The following is a 15,058-nucleotide window of genomic DNA, read 5'->3' on the forward strand; positions in this document are numbered from 1 at the left end:
ATTCCTTTTTAAGTTGCTTTGCTCCCTCTTTGAGAATGCAATGCAAATATAGTTTATGAACATGAGCTGTTGTGTTAGTAAAATTATGAAGTAGAAAGTCATTTGTATTAAAAATATACATGAAATCTGTGTAGTGCAAGTTCATATTTACTAAGAGGGTGATATCAATGCTTGTTAAATAAAAATATTACACACATGTTGAGGACTGACAGTGTGTGCCAAAAATAAAAGAAAATCTGTGATACCACATAAAAACCACCATTTCAGCTGGGACTCCACAGCACAAAGACAAATGGGGCCACATATTCCCTCCACGCTGGGTGAGGGGAAGACAGCTCAGGTGGCTCACTCCATCCGGTGCAGGAGATAAGATCCTCTAAAAAGCTATTCCAGGGTGGAGCAGCTTCTAAGATGGTTTTCATTTCTAATTTCTGTGGATATCTCTGACCTTCACTACTGCTAAGTAAGTTAACAAAAGAGGAAGTGCCCTTTCTCTAGCTCCTTCCCATTTTTTTCTTTTTGTTTTTCATAACAAATAGATGATGGAGGAGAAATAGGCCTGTTTTTCTTGGTTTCTAAGCAGCATTGGGGGAAAAACTGTGTATGCAGAGTAAATAATAAAGAGCCTTAGAACTGATTTGAAATGTAAATTTAAATAATCTTAAAATTTTTACTTTTATTTTTAAATTTTATTTTGTATTGGTTTGGGTGGTCAGTATTTCTCTTAATGACCTATGTTAATTATCCAAATGGAACACAAACTATAATACCACAAGCACACAATGTTCTCAAATTCTTGAACTGGACCACTTTTTTGACAAATGAAGCTTAAGTTTCATTATCCTCTTTAAACTGGTTTATACTGATTTGACCTTTAAACAAATTAGCAGATAATTTTCATGAAAAATGTAGTTAAAATAGATCTCCTCATGCTATATTTGTGCAATTAAAAAAATCCCAAAGTTTAAATGGAGAACATTTGAATGTTAGCTTTCTAGATAAAACAAAACAAAGCATTGTTTCTATCTTCAAAATATTGATCTACAGAAGTGGAAAAATAAATTTAATTTTCTCCTATCCAGATTTAACTTGTGGGATTCTAGCCTATGGGGAAAATAATAAGAAAAGATCAGAGGCAAAGAGATGGTAGGATACTAGAAATTCTAAATGGTTTTAATAAAAAGTTAGGATCTGTCATATCGAGTGTTATGAACCAGGTCCAGACACGAAAAGAAAAAAAAAAAGAAAAAGATTAGTGAAAGACAAACACAGAGGAGAATTGTTTAATAATGGAGGATGAGTTTGGCAGATGGTAGACTCCATCCTCTGCTCCCAAGCAGGGGGAGGAAGTGGACTTTCCTTTGTAGAAAAGAGTAGAAAGCTCTATTCCACTTTAATAGATGACTGCAGATCTGGGCATATCCTTAATGTTTGTCTATCTCAGCTCTATGATTCTGAAATGGAGCCTATGTGGGATATATTGGCAACATTCCTTCTTCACACATTGAATAAAAATACTGAAAAACCAGTTCTGAATTATTACATTAGAATTCTTATATGATCACTTGCAAGGAGTTGTCAGCATTGGAGAAATTAGGGGATATATAACGTTGTGAAACCAGTTAGGCTACATAGAACTCTTTTAGATGGTAAGAGGCCAATTTTGCAATTATAATATTTCTGAGTTGGAGGAGACCTTCAAACTCCCTTATTTTTGGAGATTGATTATATATTTACTTTTGGGGAAGAATTTTCAACTTTGAAGATAATTTGGATAACAGTAGAGCTCTTTGTGACAAGACAAGCCAATATTTACTAGCTCTATTAAAACAATAAAAGTGAACATTTATTGAGCCCCAGGTAGTGTTCTAAACACTTTGCATGCATTAGCAGTTTTGATCCTTGTAGTCACCACAGGAGATGGGTGTAATTTTTATATTGCATTTCTCTGATGGAGAAGGAGAAACAGAAGCACAAAGGGGTAATTTGCCTGAGAACTGAGATACAGTGAAGTGCTGGATTTGACCCCAGAAAATCTAATTCTAGAGCTTATAGCACTTAATCACAATGCTGGCCTTCCTAACAGGATTGTAGAGAGATAAAGCAACTACAAATTTGAAGTATAAACTATTTTTATGGAAGTCACTTAATCAGTGGAATAGATGATCTAAGGATGCTATGCTGGTAGCAGTTCTAGAGATAACATAAAAACGCTGAATTTTTCAAATTCAGGTACTTTCCCCCATAGGTTTGGAGTTGTGTGTAATAATTTGTCTGGTTTTTGTCCCAAGTTCCTGGCATGGAGCTTCTAAAAACCTTAGAACTTCCCAAGTAATAGAAGAGTCTTTGTTATTCATGAGCTACATGGATCACATCTGAGTTTAGGTGAATAAGGGGGGCATATGGTGGGTTCCTAGACAGCTTCAGGAAGTTTACCAGAAAGACTAACCATGTGATAAGAGGATTGGATCTTTGAGTTAAAATCACAGGTCCAATGATTTAATCAATCATCCTTAAATAATAAAACCCCAATAAAAACTTTGGACACCAAAACTTAGTGATGCTTCCCAGTTGATGAAGACATTGATATGCCAGGAAGGTGATGTACCCTGATTTCACAAAGACAGGGCACAGGAGCTCTGTGTTTGGGACTCTACCAGACCTCACCCTTTGTGTTTCTTTATTTGGCTATTCCTGAGCTGTATCCTTGATAATAAAACTATAATCATAAGTGTAGTACTTTCCTAAGTTCTGAGAGTCATTTTAGTAAATTATCAAATATTAGGGGGCTTGTGGGACCCCCCAAGTTTGTACCAGTTAGTCTGAAGAGAGGGAAGTTTTGTTGAAGACCTGCCCTTTAACTTGTGGGGTCTTTGTTAACTGAGGTAGTTCATAGGGAAGTAAATTTAAGTATACCAGTTGGGGTTGAAACAGAATAGGGGTGAATAAAGATAAACATTAATCATTACTTCTTCACATTTATTAACAAAACTAAGACTTCATTCATTAAATACTGCAGTCAAGGGTATAGTGGGTGCAGAAGGTGACCTTGGTCTTGAGCTGCTCCTGAAAGATATAGGTGCACATATAAGTGCATGGTGTGAATGTATATATAAGATTGGAAAATTATGAACTATATAAGTGATTCTGAGCTTTTATTAATGAGAGAGAAAAACTCACCAAGAGAACAGAAACTGAAATAAGAGTCTTCCTTCTCATTGTAAATTTATAAACATGTAGGCAAAAAGAGCTTATGATATCACTGAATTTACTACTCTTATTGTACTGATGAGGATATTGAAGTCATCAGTTCAGATTGGTAACTTGTCTAAGGTTACATGTCTAATAAGGGTGGGGTTTGGTCTAAATTCCAAACAGCACTAAGGCTGGATTAGAATTTAACCTTGATGTTTTCTAGTCTATAGCTCTACCCATTAAAGAAGAGGTTGTGCGTATATACTCAACATTTATATAACTGTACTCCTTATATAAATTTGCAAGTAATATATAAATGCATTCTTATTAAAAATTTCAACACAAATACCTAGAATAAATATCAAAGTTCCTTCTTCCCACACCAATCACAATCTTCTCTGAGAGGAAGTCATTTTACAATTTGGTGTGCATCGGTCCCCATGCATTTACATACACATAGTGATATATTGGTTTGGTTAAAAGTGCTCTTCCATAAAAGAGTTCATGAGTAAATATTGCTCTTTCGTTTTCTTTTCACACTTAATGACAGATATTAGGCAAATGTCTATGTCAGCATTATAGCTCTAATACATTCTTCTAACTCCTTCATGGGTTGTACAGATTCAATTGCATGTGAAAAATAAAAAGGAAGTCCACATTCACATCACCTGACTGCGAGGAAACCTAAGGAGTTTCCCTTTCACTTTGTGCACTTCCAGGGCTTTCTTTTAATTATTGTTTGCTTCCCATCTTGTACTTGTTCCCTGAAATTAAACTGTTTACTCTAAATGTCTTTCATCTCTTTCTCTTTCCTAAATGAAATGTATTTACAATAGTTGCCATTTGTAGCATTTTCTAACTTCAGCTTATTTAAATACTTCTTCACGCGATTAACTATAAATCTAAGCCTAGTTCTTTAGGTATTCTGATGAGAAGGGGATTTATCATCATTAGTTTCAGAAATTATTCATGAGTTGAAAATAAAAGAAGAAAATGGTGTGTGCTTTACTTATTCATAACCACGTAAAATTTTTTTTATGTACTTGAGCTGGCATAGCATCAGACCTTCACTGCATTATTTGCTAAATGTTATTTGCAGATTTACAATATTAAGTGATTATTCACTTTAGGAAAGATGGAAATTAAGAATGGGCTCAGTGATTGAAACATTCAGTTTCTTGTTTCAATCCACTTAAATTTTTTTGATGGTTGTGTCCCCTAATTGTTTCCCATGCTTGCTCAGTTCTGATAAAGACTGCCTAGAGCTCAGTTAGATTAAAAATGGAAACTTGTGTTTTATTGATTGTGATAGGTACCTTATTGCATAAATCATGATCTCCAGAGTTTATATAGTAGGTTGCATTACTTCTTTTGTTTAGAGTTGAAAGACAAGCAAGTTTCAGATGGTTTGCCAATAGGTCCAAAATAGAAGCAGCATTTCCAGTATATAAGTTTGATATGAACTACAAATAAGCAGAGCATAATAGCAAACATATATACACACATAATTCTTTCTAATTAGAATAATTTTAATGAAAATGCTCCTGTTATATAGGCTTTTTTTAGGTTAAAAGAAAAAAAAATGGTGATTTATATAGGCTCTTGCTATTAGTCAGCTTTTCAGTGTCTAATAAATGAGATTCATGCTATTGAATAAAAGTATTTTGATGTCTACAAATCATCACATTTCTTTGATTCCTCACCATAGGCTATTTGAATATATTAACGTAATGCTAAATTCACCGAGGCCTAAGCGTGAAATGGTCTGCCCTGCCTGACAAGAACATAAAACAAAGGATAACAACAAATTCAATCAAATTAAGGAATAAGGTAATACAAATTTCTCCTAAAAATCTTAAGTTAGTAATTTTAGAATCAATAATTTATTGTCAATAATGACAAAGGATGTATTTTATTTGGATGGTTACTTGATTTAAAACACAGGTGAGCAATATACAAAAAAGAGATGATTTTTTTGAGGAGTGATAACATAAAAGTATCTTGTAGTTTTTTGTTCACTGATCATTTTACATAAGATTATTTTGTTTTATGCTCAACATACTGTAATATAGCCTATATACACTTACATTTTTTATTTTTAATATGTTAAAACATATTGGGTAAGGCATGCCCTAAGTAGTTTTTTAAAAGGAAGGCAGCCTGTCCTAGTAAGTGAAGAACTGGGACTTCTTACTCATGCAGATCTGAGTTTGAAGTCCGGCTCTATCTAGTCTAGCTCTCTTACGTTAGTCTATTTAGTTAAGCTCCCTAAGCTTTTGTTTTCTCATCTATAAAATTGGATAATGATACCTACCTATAGGATTGCTGTAAGGATTAAATTGATATATAAGAAGTGCTTGGCACCAGAATATCATCTCTATATACTCATACTGGTATGGGAGTTATTATTATGATTTAGAGGTTTAAGTTGGGGCATTTGTTACCTAGGAAATGTCTTGGCTTTGTGCAAGAAGAGAGTCTATCTTCAAACATAATTCCAAGTTGGAAAGTAATTCTTTTACACATGCACTCAACAAATATTTATTGAATATGTACTTTGGGCCATGCACTGTTTCAATTAGGATAGTGAAAAAAGCATTTAAAAATTAGTTCCTTTACGGTACTTATGTAGATAAAGAACAAACAAACATTGAATTGAGACACTTGAGTAATATCTAAATTATGTTTGATGGTGACAAGTGCTAAAGAGAAAATAAGAGAAGAGGCATAGGCAATGTTGGGGGGAACTTGCAATTTTAGATGGCATGGCCAGGGAGATCTTCACTAAAAAGATAACACTTGAACAAATATCTAAAAGAGATGATGGAGAGAGTTGTAAGGATATTTGGGGAATAATTCCTTCAAGGCTTTGAGGTGATTATAAAGTTGGTGTGTTCAGGGAACAAGAAGGCCACTGTGGCTGGAGTAAGATGGGGCTGAGATCAGAGAGATAGATGGGCCCAGGTTGTACAGAACCTTGCAGCCATTGTAAGGACTTTGGCTTATATTTGAAATGATATAGGAAGCTATGAAAGTGTTTTTGAGTAGAATAGTGACATGATATGACTTACATTTTTAAAGGATCACTCAAGGCTGTTGTGTTAAATATGAAACAGAGAAACAGGAGAGGAGGAAACTTTTGTAATAATCTAAGGAAGAGAGGATAGTGGCTTAAACCAGAGTGATAGTAGCAGAGAAGATAAGCAGTGGTTGGATCCTGGACAGGGTTCGAAGGTGGAGTAGACTGGATTTGCCAATGGGTCACATGTATAGTGTGAGATAGAGAGGAATCAAAGAGGACTCTGAGAAATTTGACCAATGTAACTGAAAGGATGTAGTTGCTAATTAGTGAGATGCAGAAACCCATAGGGCAGAAGTTTGAAAGGAAAAACCAAGAACTCATTCACGAACATGCTAAGTTTGAAATGTCTTCTGGATATCAAAGAACTGGTCTAGGCTGGAGATGTACGCTTTGGATTTATAAGGGCATAGATGGTATTTAAAGCCAATAGACTGTGTAAGATTACCTAGGGAGTGAAGGTGGAAAGAAGAATGAAGGCCCAGAACTTAGACCTACTGTTTTCTTGTTGTGGCAGGAGCAATATTCTTTTATGATGTTCTATACTCTAAGTATAAATGGAGTTATAGAGTTTAGTTTGATACCTTTAATAATTAAAGAAGTTGATAAAGTCCTTTACTAAGATACTTTGACAGTACTTACACTCAGGGTGCTATTCAAATCAGTATAGTAGAGGACAATTAAGACAGACATTGGCTAGTGAGAGGATTTCATATTTTAAAGTAGTGCTCTTATGATGAAGACCATGAGTATAAAGATAGGTTGACTGTGAAAATCCCATGAAATAGTGAATGAAATAAGCATTTTACTTATTTATTTATTATTGAATTTTAGAGAGATAGAGAGATAGAAACATCGATGAGAGAGAAACATCTATCGGCTGCCTCCTGCACACCCCCTGCTGGGGATTGAGTCCAAAACCCAGGCATGTGCCCTAATCGGGAATCAGACCAGTGACCTCCTGGTGCATGGGGTCCATGTCCAACCACTGAACAACACTGGCTGGGTATGACCTAAGCATTTTAAACTTTGTTTTTCAAATGAAAGTTTAACGACTACGACTCTCATTCTGAATGGCATTAGCAATATTAGGTTCAAAGTAACAATTTTTTAGTGTGCCTATTACCTGTCTAGTATGTGAGAGAAGTCATGCCATGAACCTGTATTTCCTACCTTTTGACCAGTTATACTCTAAACCAGTTATAGAGGCCTTTCTGTTTTACAGGCTGAAGTAGTGCTCTTGAAAATTTTATCAGTTGGCACTGTGTAAAATGAGTGCCCTGGTGGAAAAATAGAGGCTCAGCTTCCTTCATAGATCTTGTTCATAATGGGAGGCAGGGCTGTGATCTCTATCCTGCTGGCAGCCCAGCAATATAAATCATCTCTTTCACTTCAGTCGACTTAACCTAAGGTGAATGAAATCCAGGTCTTTAAATAATATATGGCTGGGCTCTGGTTTCATTGCTCTTGCAGATCATGATCTAAGCTGTCCATTTCTAATCTAAGGAGAGATAGGGAAATGAGGAGAGGATGACAATGAAGCATTTCATTTCTTTTGGGAAGAAGACAGATAAAATGCTCCAATCAATAACTGAATAAATAAAAGGAATATATTTAGGGGTTGATTTTAGAGTCCTTGCCAATGTGGCCATACCTACAATCTCTGTTGCCCATTGGATTTTAGTATCTTTAGTCTAAACTTCAGGATATTCACCAGGAGATTGTACTGCCTTTTTCTTTTTAACATTTTATATTCATGAAAGTACACATTGTAGGGCAGAATTTTGATCCTAATATCATACTTGAGTGCATTTCTTAATCCATGCTTTGATAAAATATACTATATCTTCAAAAGAGCAACAACTACCTACTACCATTACTAACTTTATATACTTAGTGCTATGCTCTGTACTAATATCAAGTAGTTCAAGAAAATGCTGGATGGAAATCTAACACCGTTGGACAAGTTTTGATAAATAGACACATAAGACAAGAAAAAAATTGTACTATTGGCAAGCAGTAGAAATCAATAATAAAATTCTATTTTCAGGTCAAAACGGTACTTTTGGAGGAAATAGGTAAGCACTTAGATAAAAGAGGCTGCTATAGCTCAATTCCACAGACAGGCAGATTTTAAATATCCAAAAAGCGACAAAGAAATATGCTTATATTGCCAAAGGTTTTGATGTGTACATTTGCATACATGACACAAATCATGAAGCTATGTGTAAATTTTAAAGACTTTCTAAAGAATTCTAAATACTTTTTCTGACGTTAATTCCTAAAGTGTTCATTTACGGTTTTACTGAGTGCTTTAATTGTCTGTACTTTCTCTGTATTTGTTTCCCCAGTGTTCTAGAATTGCACTCATCTTTCAGATTTTTTGTGGCTATGCTAGGGGAAGATGGGGTTCGTTGATAGCTGTATACTTAGAAATTTAAATGGAAACCCAGAAAAAAATCATTCTCTGTGACAGGGGGGTGATGGAAAACATTTGGACACTAGAAAATGGACAAAGGTAGTCTTTTCTGGGCAGAAAAGCTTAAATGCGTGACTCTGAGCTAATATTTTCTATTCCCCCTCTAGATCTACTTTTCACCTTTCCCCACTCTGTACTCCACTCCAGAAGGCTGAATGGTATGGCTCCTATTCCCTTTGTCTTCAGATGGGTTTGGCCAGTGGTGAGTTCTGCTAAAAGATCAGAGGTAGGAAGGAGAGTGCTGACTGGTATTTATTTCCATGGGTTCCTTCCTGTGATTTTGGCTCAATGCCTGTCAACAGAAGTCTCTGGTCCTCTCAAGGCTTTCTTCTCTACTTGACTCTGTCCCTCCAGATTCCAGTAATCACTCCCTACCCTCATTCATTCTGGCATAGGGATGGTCACAGTCAGGCTACTACTATCAGCTCTCGGGGACTCTCCCGGGTATTGTGGTTCCCTAATAGCAGTGACTTTATAATTAATCCCTTCCTAAATAGACTCTTCTAAAATTAGCCTATTTCCAGTACTCCACTTGTTTTCTGTTGGGAGTCTGGTAAAGATTCTACTAATCCATTAGAAAGCAGAATTATTAAGGATCTGTATATTAAGCACACAATGTTGATAAATTTACATTGGACCAGTGTTTAATGCTTAACCTCAAAAAAAGGAAAAACATAAAATGAAGACTTTGGATTTCAAAGACCACATGACTATCACAGTTTTATGAATTCATTCCTAAGGAAAATAAAATTTTGCATATGCAGCCAACAGCTTGGTGCTTGGGTACAGCTTTTATATTTTTCTTCATGGAGGTATGTCTGCTCTCAAATTTTTCTTGATTTCTGTGCAGAGACAGCTTTAAAAAAGTTAACCTACTTATTTCGTGAAATACAATTATGATTTAAATGTAAACACAATGATTATGCGCCATATTTTAGGAAGACAAGTCTGCTTCACCATGGAAATGTTAAATTAGAGATTGTGGAATTTTATTTCTGAAGGCATAACAGTGAAAACAATTTATTTTTCACTCCTGAAGTTGCCTTGAGTAGGCTCAGAGGTAAAAAAAGACAAAGAGGTCTTTTCCCCCCAACTATCTTCTTTCTAGACATATAGGAATCACATCAAATCAACATGCTAATTTTAATTAAGGAGTATTTATGAAGCATCTAATGTATTGGGGCCTGTACCAGGTGATAGACGCAGTGGTAAGTACCCAGTGTTGTCCAGGACCTCTTACAGCTTATAGGCTAGCAGAAAAGACAGATGTGGCATTTCCAGGGTGATGAATACTATGAAGGAAGCATTAGAAAGTCTAGGGTTCTTTTCAGAAGGGAAGCCAATCATATTTCCTAGACCATTAACACCTAGTTATCTAGTTTAGAAACCTGAGATTCATTCTTGAATTTTGACACCCAATAGTCAGGATCCCCAATAAAAGGATGGGAATCCTCTCAAATCCCTTCCCAAACCCCACTGCATTTAGAAAAGAGAAAGTAAGGAGCATAAAAATATCTTGATGATGTGGATTTGCCCGATAGTACAGAAAAGCAAGTCTCATGGCAGGCAGCGTGTCCCATCACGCAAGAGGATTATACTGAGCCTCAGTATAGAGATTTTACATATATCTTTACCTAAATGCATACATATTTAGAGAACCTTTGTCCAGAACAGCTGGGCTTTTCTCTCCCATTCATTCCTCTTCCAGAGGGAAAGCCAGTCAAACTCATGAGATGGTCATGCCAAAGACTCAAGTCCACAAGGCAGGTTTTATTTAATAAGGGCAAATATTTGCAATTTGAAAGCACTTGCTGTAGAAATATGTAGAAAGAGAAAATCCCCTGTGGGGCAGAGGTTGAGCCAGACTGGATGTGCGAATGAGTTCTGCCCTGAGAGTAGCTCTGTTTTGGGGGGAATTGGCCACACTATTCCTGGAAACCAGGGAGTTTTCAAGCAGACCTTTACCGCCCTGACTTTGTAGGGCTCAGACTTCTCACTGCTGAGGTCTGTGTCACCTAAAAGATGCTGATGAAACAATCCTTCCTCTGCAGGAATACTTTGAGATAGAACTGGGGCCAGTATCCTGCCTTTCCTTGGGTTCTTTGAAGTGGCTGTTGTCTCTGGGAATTGTCCCAGACCTCAGTGGAGGCCGGGGGAGACAATGAGGCACTGCTGTTCAGTAGACTAGATACCTGAGTAAGAGGTTAATTATTGAATATGTAGGGAACAGAATTAGTCAGCTTTGTTTTGTTTTTTGAAGTCTGGTTGTTGAAAATGTAAATTCAGATCTTCCCTCTGCTCTGACTTGGTAATTATGCTACAAGATGTTCTTGTATAAGAAGGTTGCATGATCGCTTTTCATTGTCTTCCACTTCATCAAAAGGAATCTGGGAGGTCTTTGATAATGTCTTTTCCCTTTGTTCCCTCTTTCCAAATGTGATGTGGCCTTAAAGAATGAAGGAAAGCATCAATCCACATAAAGCTTTGTTTTGTTTTGTTATATATAAACCCAAACACTAATGTGTTTATTGTATAAAGAGCCTATTTCTGGAATCATTTGTGTATTTATCATCCTAGGGTTTTGACCAAAATGCTTTTTAAAAAAATAACTGCATGCTTTATTGATAACTGTTTACTGAAATATGCTTTTCAAAAAAATATTTTTTATTGTTGACAGTATTACAGATGTCTCCTATTCCCCGACCCCTTTGGGCCCCTCCACCCCCAGGCCTTCATCACTCTATTGCCTGTGTCCATGGGCTATATATATTTGCATATAAGTTCTTTGGTTAATCTCTTCTTAGGATTTCCTGAGAAGCATACTGTTGAGAACTCAGCTTTTTAAAAAGATCTCATTAGGCTTATTTTATAGCCATTTAAAAATGTTATAAATATTCCATAAGAAGTAATGAATGGAACCTGACTACTTTTGCACCTTCTCTTATTCTAGACCCTATGAACTATTCGTAATTTGTAAAAATGTTTTCCAGTAGTATTATAAGTGTTTTATAAGTAACTGCTAAGCCTCATATCTTTATTGAAAAAAGGGCTATTAATTTAATAAAATAATTTTATATCCTTACACATATATTTATAAGAATTTTAAGGGTAAACTGTACTGCATTAAGAGGTAATGCTTGAGAAATTCTTGTTATGTGTCAACCTCCATTTCAAGTGTTTTATTTTTATTTATTTTATTTTATTATTTTATTTTATTTTATTATTTTATTTTATTATTTTATTTTATTTTTTTATTTTATTTTATTATTATTATTTTATTTTATTTTATTTTTTTTATTTTATTTATATTGCTGACATTATTACAGATGTCCCCAGTTCCCCCAACCTTTGACCCCCTCCATCCGGACCCCACCCTCCCTCACCACATTGTTGTCTGTATCCATGGGTTATGCATAATATTCTTTGGCTATTCTCTTCCCCTTCTCTTATCCCATCTGCTCCACTCACCTCCCCTCTGACATCTGTCAGTCTGTACCACGTATCCATGCCTCTGGACCTATTTTGTTCATCAGTTTATTGTGTTCATTAGATTTCACATATAAGTGAGATAATGAGATATTTAACAAGGGCCAATGTGTTTGTGATATAATAATCTCCAGGTCCATCCTGCTGTCACAAAGGGTAAGAGCTCTTTTTTTACAGCTGCATAGTATTCCATTGTGTAAATGTCCCGCAGCTTTTCATCCACTCATCTACTGATGGGCACTTGGGCTGTTTCCAGATCTTAGCTATTGTAAATAATGCTGCTATGAACATAGGGGTGCATATATTCTTTCTGATTGGTGTTTCGAGATTCTTAGGATACATTACCAGAAGTGGGATCACTGGGTCAAATGGCAGTTCCATTCTTAATTTTTTGAGGAAACTCCATGCTGTTTTCCACAGTGGCTGCACCAGTCTGCATTCCCACCAACAGAGCACTAGGGTTCCCTTTTCTCCACATTCTCGACAGCACTTGTTTGTTGATTGTTGATAGTAACCATTCTGGAAGGTGTGAGGTGATACCTCATTGTAGTTTTAATTTGCATCTCTCTGATGATTAGTGACTTTGAGCATTTTTCATATATCTATTGGCCATCTGTATGTCCCCTTTGGAGAAGAGTCTATTCAGGTCCTTTGCCCATTTTTAATTGGATTGCTTGTTTTCCTGGTGTTGAGTTATAGAATTATTTATATTTTTTGGATAGTAACTCCTTATCAGATGTATCATTGGCAAATATGTTCTCCCATACAGTGGGTTCCCTTTTCATTTTGTTGATGGTTTCTTTTGCTGTGTGGAAACTTTTTAGTTTGATGTATGTCAGCAGGGCTTATGAAAACAGATCAAGGCAGTTTTTTCTTGGTGGTGGTGCTGGCCTGTGTGAGGGGAGAAAGCTGCATGTCTCCTCACTTAGGTTTATTGGGGTGATGCTCCAACCAACGGAGCCACTGGACCAGGGCACTGTTGGAGCTTTTTATATCCCTGTACTAACTAAGGGAAAGTTGTCAGGTGATGGCAAGTAGAGCATTTTCTATTCCCCTAACCCATTTCTAATGCAGACTGTTGACTGTGTGTGGTGAGACAGTGGGCCACCTGTTTAATGAGTCTATTGCCAATATCGGAGCAGCCAAGAAAAAAACAAAACAGGACAACCAACTCAACTCATTATTTGTAATAATAAGTCACAAGTTGGATTCCTAGCTTTATTATCACTAGCATCTGTGTGACCTTGGGAGCATCACTTGGTTCTCTGAGTTTCCTCATGTATGCAATGGGGATAATAGTAATAGCTATTTATTACTGGAATTACTTTGTGAATTATATTTATTAATGTGTATGTAAACTTGGCAGAGTGTACTGTTTATTTTTTATATGTTTAAAGTATTTAATATATTTTAAATAAGAATGAGTCCTACTGTTCTAATTAGTGAATTGAATTATTAAACATATATTAGGTGACTCTTTAGATTTAAGGCTAACATCATCTCAAGTGTGTAAATGTATAAAAGCAAAAGAAATCCAACCCTTCCTCTGCCAAAAAGAAAAACCTGTAGGAGGTTAATAACTGTGTGCTCTTTCACTGCCCCAGGTGCAAACATCAGCCCATTCGATGGGTAACACAGCTGGGCCAATTTAGCACTCAGCACCCGTCTTTATCTCTGCTCTGTTGGAACTCGCAACACAAAGAGTAGCTTCTGAAAAAACTGGTTTTAATGCTAAGATAATGTTCCCAAGAGTTTAGGTTCAGAAATAAATAACATTTTCCACCCTTTTAAAACAGCAAACAAGATTTCAATCTAGTTTTTTAAAAGTGTTTTCCTACTTTCTTTAAAGAAACAAAAAAGTGGCTACACACAGAACTCAGATTTTGCCCTCCAAAACCAAAAAGCAGATACAACCATTGAGACCTTCTTAGTACTCAAAAAGCAGAAAGTCAAATATGTTAGCTTCCTGATACAGGGGATTTAAGAAAATATTCTTATGTGCTGAATGTATAATGGATGTGCAATTAATAATGAGCTCATAAGGCAACCCCTATCAGCAGAGGCTTTGCCATTTCAAGATAAAAATGATTTAAATTCATTCACACCTAGAACAGGTCAAACGGTGAGATAATGGATCTTTTGGAGGATGAGTCCCTCTTATGATAGAACATGCTCAGGGCACGCTGCCCTGTGCTTCTAGGCAAAAAGCAAGTTGCCCCTACATTGTAGAAGTTGGACTTCAATTAGGCCTACAGAGGTAAATCGAGGGGAGAACCTTATATATTATGAATGACCACCGCAGGGAAAAATGGTGCAAAGAAATGACAGCCTTATTTTGTTTTATTTTTCCTGATGGCAGTGTTGTTTTATTGTTGTTGGTGGTGGTGGTGGTGTGTGTGTATGTGTGTAGAAATATGTTTTTTTGACCCTAGAGCCTGTTAAGCGGAGCCTGTTAAAGTCTGAAGGAAGAAATGTAGTAGAGCAAGTTTCAACAACACAGACGCACTTGCTGCTGCAGGTAAATTACATGATGAAGGATGCCGGCCATAAGGGCTGTGATGCATCGAACACGCATACTTTCTAAAGGCATTCAAAGCACATTTCTTTTTTAAAAACATCATGCAATCCGAACAAAACAGCTATATGGGCTCAAATCCATTTCCTGGATTGAAAATTAGGCAAAAGTTGAAAGAGTAGGGGCTGTGGAATCAGTTCTGTAGGTTCAGTTCCTGTTAACCAGCCTAGGTGGTAAGTTTCATAAGTTATTGAACATCTGAAAACCTCCTTTTTCTTAACTCTAAAATGTAAGTAATAGTACA

The 15,058-nt window shown here is 36.2% G+C and overlaps 1 long non-coding RNA gene across 2 annotated transcripts in view; it reads left to right on the top strand.

Moving 5' to 3' along the window:
* Nucleotides 1-4,917: 4,917 nt before the first annotated feature.
* LOC107535898 (uncharacterized) overlaps nucleotides 4,918-15,058 on the top strand; it is a 45,075-nt gene continuing 34,934 nt past the window's right edge. The window contains exons 1-2 of one of the 2 annotated variants that reach the window (XR_015714774.1): nucleotides 4,918-5,025; nucleotides 8,861-8,979. This is a non-coding gene — a long non-coding RNA (uncharacterized LOC107535898). Of the gene's footprint in view, nucleotides 5,026-8,780; nucleotides 8,980-15,058 lie in introns of those variants that run through there. The other variant, XR_015714773.1, reaches the window with a different exon arrangement.

This window comes from Miniopterus natalensis, chromosome 7 (assembly GCF_054644295.1).
Source record: "Miniopterus natalensis isolate mMinNat1 chromosome 7, mMinNat1.hap1, whole genome shotgun sequence".
NCBI classification, from domain to species: Eukaryota; Metazoa; Chordata; class Mammalia; order Chiroptera; family Miniopteridae; genus Miniopterus; species Miniopterus natalensis.